Source organism: Nanorana parkeri, unplaced genomic scaffold, assembly GCF_000935625.1.
Source record: "Nanorana parkeri isolate BGI_ZX_2015 unplaced genomic scaffold, ASM93562v1 scaffold173, whole genome shotgun sequence".
NCBI lineage: Eukaryota > Metazoa > Chordata > Amphibia > Anura > Dicroglossidae > Nanorana > Nanorana parkeri.
Window position 1 is genome coordinate 1,107,209 of NW_017306441.1, and position 9,421 is coordinate 1,116,629.

Here is a 9,421-nt window from a genome sequence, read left to right on the forward strand (position 1 = left end):
GCTCCTCTCTCTTTCTCTTTTCAGAAAGGAAGGAAAGGGAAGAAAAGGAGGGGGGAGCAGGAAAAGAGAAATGGAGGGAGATTTATTAATGTGGATGTCATGTTGGATCGAGCAACATCACCCGGCATCACAGCGGTCTACAGGAGGTGAGCGGCGGAGGATGCCGGCGGGGACTGCACCGGGGTGGTGGTATGATGTGGCAGGAAAGCACGGAATGATGAAGATGGCAAAAGGGAAAACAAAATCGAAGTAGCTTTTTATTCAGTAATGTGAGAAAAAGAAACAAAGTAACTCTTCGCAGCCAATCAGGTATCAGGGACGGATGGATACTGCCTGGTTGCTATCGGTTACTGTAGAATCAGGAAACCTGCATTGAGGGAATATGGAGGCTGCCGTTGATGGCTGCTCCTGATAATGTTAGTTGCCTGGTTGTCGAGCTCATCCAATGGCTTCAGAATTTTCCCAGGCACTGACCTGGAACCTGATTCCTGACTTCGCCACGACTTTCTGAGCTAGGACTACCGTATCCGGTCACATGACTTGTGCGCTATAGTTGGCCTTTCATGCTGCTTGATCATTCTGTGTGGCAGTTTCACTTTGCCGTACAGGTCTCCAGCCCACTCCCAGCCTATGACTGCACAGTAAAAGAAGAAGCAGTTCATCTCTCTGTCACTCTGCCCTCACCTCCTATCCGCATACTCCTTGCACTGTAGCTTCTGTGCTGCTTCTTCCTCCCCCTCTCTGAGCATTGCTGTACAGGGACCGAACAAGGCTGATGCACATTCAAGTGGGCATCGATTTGATTTGTGTTTACCTAAATGATAGTCAAGAGAACAAATTGCTGTGGAGCCAGACTGTATGTTTATATCCTCTGGCACCAGACTTGTCTTGGGGTAAAGGTGGCACCTGCCTGGCTAGATGGCCAGGATGAGGGAGCCACAGGTACAGGAAATGATGGGAAAGGGGAGTCGTAGGGATAGGAAATAATGGGACAGGGGAGGCAAAGGGACAGCAAGTGATGGGACAGGGGAGTCACAGGGACAGCAAGTGATAGGACAGGGGAGTCACAGGGGCAGTAAATGATAGGACAGGGGAGTCACAAGGACAGGAAGTGAAGGGACAAGGAGTTACCGTAGGTGATGGGACAGAGGAGTAAAAGTGGTAGTAGGTGATTGGACAAAGGAGTTAAAAGGGACTGGAAATTTTGGTATAGGGGAGTCACAGAGAGAGTCAGTGATGGGACAGAGGAGTCACAGTAGTAGTAGGTGATTGGACAGAGGAGTCACATTGACAGTAGGTGATGGGACAGGGGAGTCACAGTAGTGGTAGGTGATTGGACAGAGGGATCACATTGACAGTAGGTGATGGGACAGGGGAGTCACAGAGACAGCAATTGATGGGACAAGGGGAGTTAAAGTGACAGTAGGTGATAGGAAAGGAGAGTAACAGGGACAGGGATGGTGGCACAGAGGAGTCACGTGGACAGGGAGTCACAGGGACAGGAAGTGACAGGATAAGGAGAGTTAAAGTGACAGTAGGTGGTGGGACAGGGGAGTCACAGTAGTAGTAGGTGATTGGACAGAGGAGTCACATTGACAGTAGGTGATGGGACAGGGGAGTCACAGTAGTGGTAGGTGATTGGACAGAGGGATCACATTGACAGTAGGTGATGGGACAGGGGAGTCACAGAGACAGCAATTGATGGGACAAGGGGAGTTAAAGTGACAGTAGGTGATAGGAAAGGAGAGTAACAGGGACAGGGATGGTGGCACAGAGGAGTCACGTGGACAGGGAGTCACAGGGACAGGAAGTGACAGGATAAGGAGAGTTAAAGTGACAGTAGGTGGTGGGACAGGGGAGTCACAGTAGTAGTAGGTGATTGGACAGAGGAGTCACAGGGACAGGAAGTGATGGGACAGGGGAGTCACTGGAACAAGCAATGGGATATATTAATTATGGAAACAGAGACAACAACAAAAACAAATTTTTGGTAGAGTGGGGGCAGTTTAGAACCTCTGCCAGGTTGTAATGCATCTATGCCTCTGTTTAAACCAAAACCCTAACTGGATGACATTTAATTTTGTAAAACTCTGTGTATCATAAACACATTGCCTTTTTCATCGAATAGTTGTCACCTTGTTCTCAGTGTTGCCGATCTCCTCTTGCCTTTCCAGCCACTTCCTGTCTATATGCACTTGTTCCACCATCGGCTTCACATCATTGCTTTGGAGCTGCTTTCAGATACTGACAATGGTTGACCATGACTGAGCAATGTGTGCCAGCGTGGCTGTTTGTAGCCTCCACCAGGGGCCGCATGTGACAGGGTGACAACACAGGAGCACAATTGGGAGACAGTTGTCACCCTATACCAGGTAGAGCCTGAACAAGCTATTTCTTTGCATGAAAGCTGCATATTTAAATAGATTGAAAGCAACTTTAGAAATGACAATACCATTGAGATATTGACCTTTCCCTTACATGGGGTTTTAATGACTGAGTTTACATCTACTTTCAGCTAATATGCAGCTATTCCTCACAACATTTACACTTCTGCCTTCCCGATCCTCTTCTCTCTCGCAGGACTGACCCACCTGGCACCAGAGGGGATAACACCACTTAACCAAAAGCCCCTTAGTAGGCAAATCACCAGGAAAAATGTGCGCAGGCCAGCAACTTCTGGTAAACACTCCACGTCTCCCTGCGGGAAAAGCGCGCACTTGACGGGTCTGCTGTGTAGCGTCAGCCATATAAGAAATACGTAGGGAAATGTACTCCAGCCCAGAACGGTTTGCGGAGTAGTAGAGGAGCTGCCGTCGATTCCGTTCACCGCGTAGGTGCTTGACGCTTCGTATTTCAGCCGTTACGCGCGCTCGCCTAATCTAGCCTTGTAAAATTGTCCCAAATTTCTATATATAAAATGATTAAAATTAAGGTAAGACCTTCTGGCAGGGGGAAAATATGGACGTGATAAATGACCCTTTTAAAAAACGCTGACTTTGATTTTTTAAAATCAGAAAAATACTCGACGCGCCTTATATAAAAATGCCTTATATATCAAAGGGAGGACTAGTGCACCAGCAGCCAATTGGATACTCCCTTTCATATTACTGGTGCAAGATGGGAGAATGACAAGAGGATTTGTATTGGCGGTAACAGTCACCTCTTCAAAAAGCCTCAAACGTAACAGTCAAAGGTCATAAATGATCTCAGGGATGGTTGTGGTTGCTAATAGCAACTACGTTTCTCCTTTCACTTTTTATACTGCATATATGTGCGTATATGTGAACTGTATTACCTGCCAAAAGATTTTAAAGATAAACTCCAGGCACAAAAAACGTTAATTTAAATATATTCCTCAATACTCACTTTTTGTTCACCCAATGCCTGCGGGAGGGACCCATCAGGCCCCACCTACTACAGGAAACTACAAGAGTGGGCGGAGACCAGACCAGTCATCCTGCACAAGAAGAGAGAGCAGCAGTGACCGGTTTTTATTACAGGAGGGGGCGGAGACAAGACCAGTCACCTTGCACAAGGAGAGAGCGCAGCAGTGCCAGAGGGTGAACCCGCTATTCCCATTTAGCCCCACCCTACCTCGCAGCTACACATCACAAGGAGGCGGGGAATGCCCCTGCGGCAACTGATTCAACAAGGATGGGCATGTGTCACAGTTTTGCGAAGGCTTGGGCGAACTAGTGGCAGTTGCAGCGAGGACATTAGTACCCCATTATGACGTATAGCTGCAGGTGGGAAATACTGTCTCTCTGCAACTGTTTGGGCTAGGAGCAGGAGGTGACAACGTTTTGGGTGGGCTTGCACGAACTGAGTTAAACAAGGTTCACAGCAAGCCTAAGCTCATCTCTAACAGGGACCATGCGTTGTCACCCTTTAGCAGGAAGTGCCTTAACAAGAACCTTAACTGAACCCAGGCTCATCACTAGTCCCTGTATCCCAATTGCCCTCCTGCATTGTCACCCTCTTCGACGGGCTTGTGACTAGGGTTGCCACCATGTGACGCCACATCGCCATGTTGTGACACCACAGAGGTCAATGAAATATTGACTGAACTTGAGCTGGACCGCGAGTGACTTCTTCATACTTATAGGGTTGCCACATGTCCCGCATTCACCTGGACAGTCTGGGTTTTGAGTCCTGTATGTGCTGGCCAGCTGAAACCCAGACACAGCACACACAGGACTCAAAACCCAGATTGTCCAGGTGAATCCGGGACAGGTGGCAACCCTACTTGTTGTGACACGATGACTACAAGTGGCCATTTCAATGCGCGTTTCACAGGTATGGTCCACTGTTGTCACCATCAGCAAACCCACTCTGAGAAATGCCTTGCAACCATCGCTGGAGTGCATGTAGACAGGGAGCAGCTGCAAAGATGCTGCAGGAGATCAGCAACACCGAGATACACAAGAAGATGCAAACAAATGTATTTTACTAAAAGCAAAAATGGTATATTGTCTATATGTAAAGTGCTATAGAAAATTAAAGGCCATTCAATTGAGGTTTACATCTAACATGGATGAACCGTGGACAATTACCCTAATTTATAACTGGAAATGTCTAATTTTTAGGATTTCTATACAATATCCATACGAGGAGATCTTACGGCTGCTGGGTGTGTTCTTTGAAGCCGCCAAGCAGCAGACACGAGGGACTTTTAGTTCATATGCAGCCCGGGAGCCACAGGTTGCCTGGTGCCGGGTGAAAGCATGCAAACAGGTAGCATGGATTAATAGCACTGAGCCATGTTCCATTACAGTAACTGCTTGTAGCCGGGAAGGGTGCTGGGGAAAGCTCTCGCCCCTCCTTTCTCTCTCCAGGAAGGTGGATCAATGTCCTTCCACAGACATGTTAAACACACACAAAATCAATGGTGTTTATGTGTCCAGGGAGGGGCAGCTAAGGAGGAATTGATCTGACGGGGACCTAATCACTTTCTCAATAATCCTGACCTGCCGACCTCTGGATTAACCTATTGATAGGCGGCTGTCTGGGCTGCTGGAGAGGGAGAATTAGATGAACTTGGACGTGGCCCTGTGCTGGCAGTGAGCGCGGAGTTGTGCTCCACAAGAGCCATGCTGAAATATGTATATGCTATTCTTTGTCTAGTTGGGGTGGAAAACCGCACATAAGTACCAGCTTGATGAAATGGCCGCGTCATTTTAGGTTGTGTCTGTGCCATATGCCAGCTGATATTGGTGCACAGTGAGCCCCCGGGGCATATAGGAACGACCGCTTCCAAATACTGCCCTGCGCTTGCAGCATGCTTATTTAGGGTCAGTGACTCAGGGAAGGAGGTCAGCAATGGCAACCTGCATGCTTCTCTAAGGACGATTTTGAGGAAGAAACCCTTTGATGATGGACTTAGACATTGGTAAATGGAGTCAAACAAAATTGAGACGTCAGTCTTGGGTAAATGCAGGAGATTTCAATCAAGAATTCTATGTTTTGGTGACTGTGAAAGTAAAATTCTTCACCTGAGTTCCCAGCTCCACCCACCTGTGCCAGCCATTATGAAGGTCGTATCCCATCACAACCCGGTGTTTCTTGTGACTGCAGATGGTGCCGCATGTAACAGAGCAAAAAGTCAACAGAACGCCAATTTCTACCTTATTTCTACCCGTCTTTATTGACGTTGGATAGTCATGGAGTCACTGGAGTTCCTTTCCTTGCCCTTCTGCCATTATGAAACCATGTGAATATAGAGGTCAAAGACACCTTCATAATGGCTGGGGAAAGAAGAAAAGTCACCAGCACACCAATTTCACCTTATCGTTCTGTCTTTATTGACGTTGTATAGTCATGGAGTCATTGGAGTTCCTTTCCTTGCCCTTCTGCCATTATGAAGCCATGTGAATGCGGAGGTCTAAGACATCTTCATAATGGCTGGGGAAAGAAGAAAAATCACCAGCACACCAATTTCAGCCTTATCGTTCCGTCTTTATTGACGTTGGATAGTCATGGCATCACAATGAAAAGCAAGGAACGTTTGGGAACCGCATGAGGTCCCTTTATCAGGCACACAAAGTGATCGTTGTGTGCCTGATGAGGGGACCTCATGCAGTTCCCAAACATTTGTTGCTTTTCATTGTGATGCCATGACTATCCAACGTCAATAAAAACAGAACGATAAAGTGAAAATTGGTGAGCTGGAGACTTTTCTTCTTTCCCCAGCCATTATGAAGGTGTCTTAGAGCTCCACATTCACATGGCTTCATAATGGCAGGAGGGAAAGGAAAGGAACTTCAGTGACTCCATGACTATCCAGAGTCAATAAAATGCATACACGCAATAGGTTGGACTTGATGGACTTATGTCTTTATTCAACCTCAAATACTATGTAATAATGACGGAAGGATACGGTGAAAATTGGTGTGCTGGTGACTTTTCTTCTTTCTTCTTTTCCTTAGACCTCCAACTCACATGGCTTCATAATGGCAGGAGAGCAAGTAAATGAACTCAAGTGGAAAGCCACTGCAGTCCTGGAATAAGCTATTGAGTAAATCCACCAACATCTACTTAATATCAGTTTTGGGAGGACTTAACCATTAGGGTAAAGGGTAAATCCATTATGAGGGGGTCAATCCATTACGAAGGGGTCTTGGATCTCCACATTCACATAGCTTCATAATGGCAGGAGGGCAAGGAAAGGAACTCAAATGGAAAGTCACTGTGGTTCTTGTAGATGCTAGAGAGTCAATCCACCGACAGCTACTGAATATCAGTTTTGGGTGGACCTAAACTTTAGAAGGTAAATCCATTATCCATTGGGTGGACTTAAGCCTTATAGGGTAATTCCATTATGAGGGGGTCAATCCCTTATAAAGGGGTCTTAGACCTCCACATTCACTTTGTTGTATGAAGACAGGAAGGCAAGGAATGGAACTCAAGTGGAAAGCCACTGTGGTCCTGGAAAAAGCTAGAGAGTCAATCTACCAACATCTATTGAATTTTAGTTTTCGGTGGACTTAACCTTTAAAGGGTAAATCTATTATGAGGGTGTCTATCCAATATGAAGGAATCTTAGACATCCACATTCATGTGGCTTCTTAATGAGAGGAAGGCAAGGAAAAAAACTCAAGTGGAAAGCTACTGTGGTTCTGGAAGACGCTAGAGAGTCAATCCACAAACATCTACTAAATAACAGTTTTGGGTGGACTTAACCTTTAAAGGATCAATGCATTATGGGGAGGTCAATCCATTATGAAGGAGTCTTAGACCTCCACATTCACATGGCTTCATAATGACAGGAAGGCAAGGAAAGGAACTCAAGTGAAAAGCCATTGTTGCCTGGCCCACGAAAAAGCCAATCCACCAACATCTTTTAAATATCAGTTTTGGATGGACTTAACCTTTTAATGGGTCAATCCATCCCAAAAGTGATATTTCAGTAATAGATAGAGTCCAGAGGGTTGAGTCACTTCCTGGGTTCTTACATAACTGCTGCTCGCCTATGCTGCACATACTGACCGTCCCTTTGCTTCTCTGATGCTTTATTCGGCCACCAGGAGGATCACATTGGGGTATGAGGAGCATGTGACCCACCAACCTTCTTCTGACTTGACATTGCTGGTTCCTGATGACTGATTGCTCAAGCAACCAGTACTGTCACTTGGGGCAGAGAGTCTTCAGCCCTGTGGAAGATCCAAGTCATGACTGTCTATTTTCACTGCCAGCTTACTGAAGGAGACAACTGGGAAGTGAAAGGAAGTTGAATACATGCAGCTGAGGATAGAAGCATTTGGTTCACTTTAAACCTGAACTGCAGGCAGAAATGAATGGCGGCGATTCAATCCAGTTCTGCATTCAATAAAGCACCATTTTTTAAATACAGCTAGTTTAAGTGCTGGAATATGTCTTTATATTAGTTTCATGCAATGCCTTGCCCAGCAGTGGTGGAGGGAAGGGCATCACAATTTGCCAATTTGTCAGTATTACATCGAATGGTGCTGTCAAGCTAACAGTAGGAAGAGCAGAGAGTGATGACTTGATCAGTGTGCTGCCTCCGCAGATGTATACTTACCTCAATTTGGTGCCTGAGACCTATGGGGATTGTTTACAACGTGCAACGCAAGTCCTTTCACTCTTGGCCACGCATGCGCAGAAGCGCCCCATAGACTTCTATAGGGCTTGGCTACATCAGTCTTCTGGCCTGGATATGAACCCCATAGACTCTAAGGAGCTCAAGTGGCCAGGAGAGAGAGGACTTGTGGCCCAGGATTTTAACATATACAGAAGTCGGATCCAGGTAAGTATACATCTGCAGAGAGGGGACAGTGGGATTTGTTAGGTCACTGCAGAGGGGTAAGAAGGAGAGGTGCACTTTGTCTGAAAGAGCACTTATTCTTAAATCAGATTTTTGCTGGGCAGGCAATGGTAGGAAGATAATATAAAGACAGATTTCACATATACTAGCAGTATCCTCATATTGATTTCATGTCAGCTGTTATCTATTGCTGCAGATAACGTCAGTGGAAGGAGTGTGAACAGTCCTTGTACAGTGCAAGAACATATATGTTAGTGCATGGAGCATTCAAAAGTCCAAATGAGCAAGGTACATTAAACTATACAAAATCGGGCTGACGGGGAAAACATCATTTTCATCAATAGCAGCCTTTAGACTGCGCTGGACTTAGACGACGTGTCCCCAATTACTGCTAAGACTATGGAAATACAATGCATTCGATACAACAGTTATCAGAGAACGTCTCGCCCTCTCAGCTCTATGAGCTAAGATATAACAGAGGAGTGAGACATAGGGCCCGTTCACACCATCATGTTAGGAAATGCACAAGCAGCTTTCGCATAATGTATTTTTAATACATTACATTAAAATGTAATGCAGCACATGATGCGTTTTGCATGCATTTTACATGCATTGTCTATGGCCCTAGTGTCAGTGGTATATTTTGGTTTTTTGCTACCCTAGGCAAGACTAAACTCGGGTGCCCCCAAATCAAAATTGGCCCCACCCCTTTCTGTTGAATACATTTTGTGTAAACTGTCAGTCGATGGAGCTAAAACACCGATCTGCCTTAATATGCTGGGCCCTCTGGTTCTGCAGTTACCCATCTTCTGCCTTGGCTGCTGGGGTCTGTAACTTTACCCTTGCCCCGCCCTAGGCACATAACCCAGCATGGAGCTCACAGGCTGCACTTTCCCGGACTCACCACCATGGAGGTGCTGATGAGCACGATGACCATCTTCATCTCAGCCCCCGGTGATCCCGTGGAAGCTGCTCCACTGCCCAAAGTCAGAGATTTGGGTTTCAGTGCCCAAGGAGGTCCGGCGCATGAACTGCCACGCATCCGGGCGAGAGCCATGCACACATTGCACACCACGGTGACCAGATTGAGGAAGAAGCTGAAGCCGGTGTACATGAAGGAGTAGGCGGCATAGGTGGACA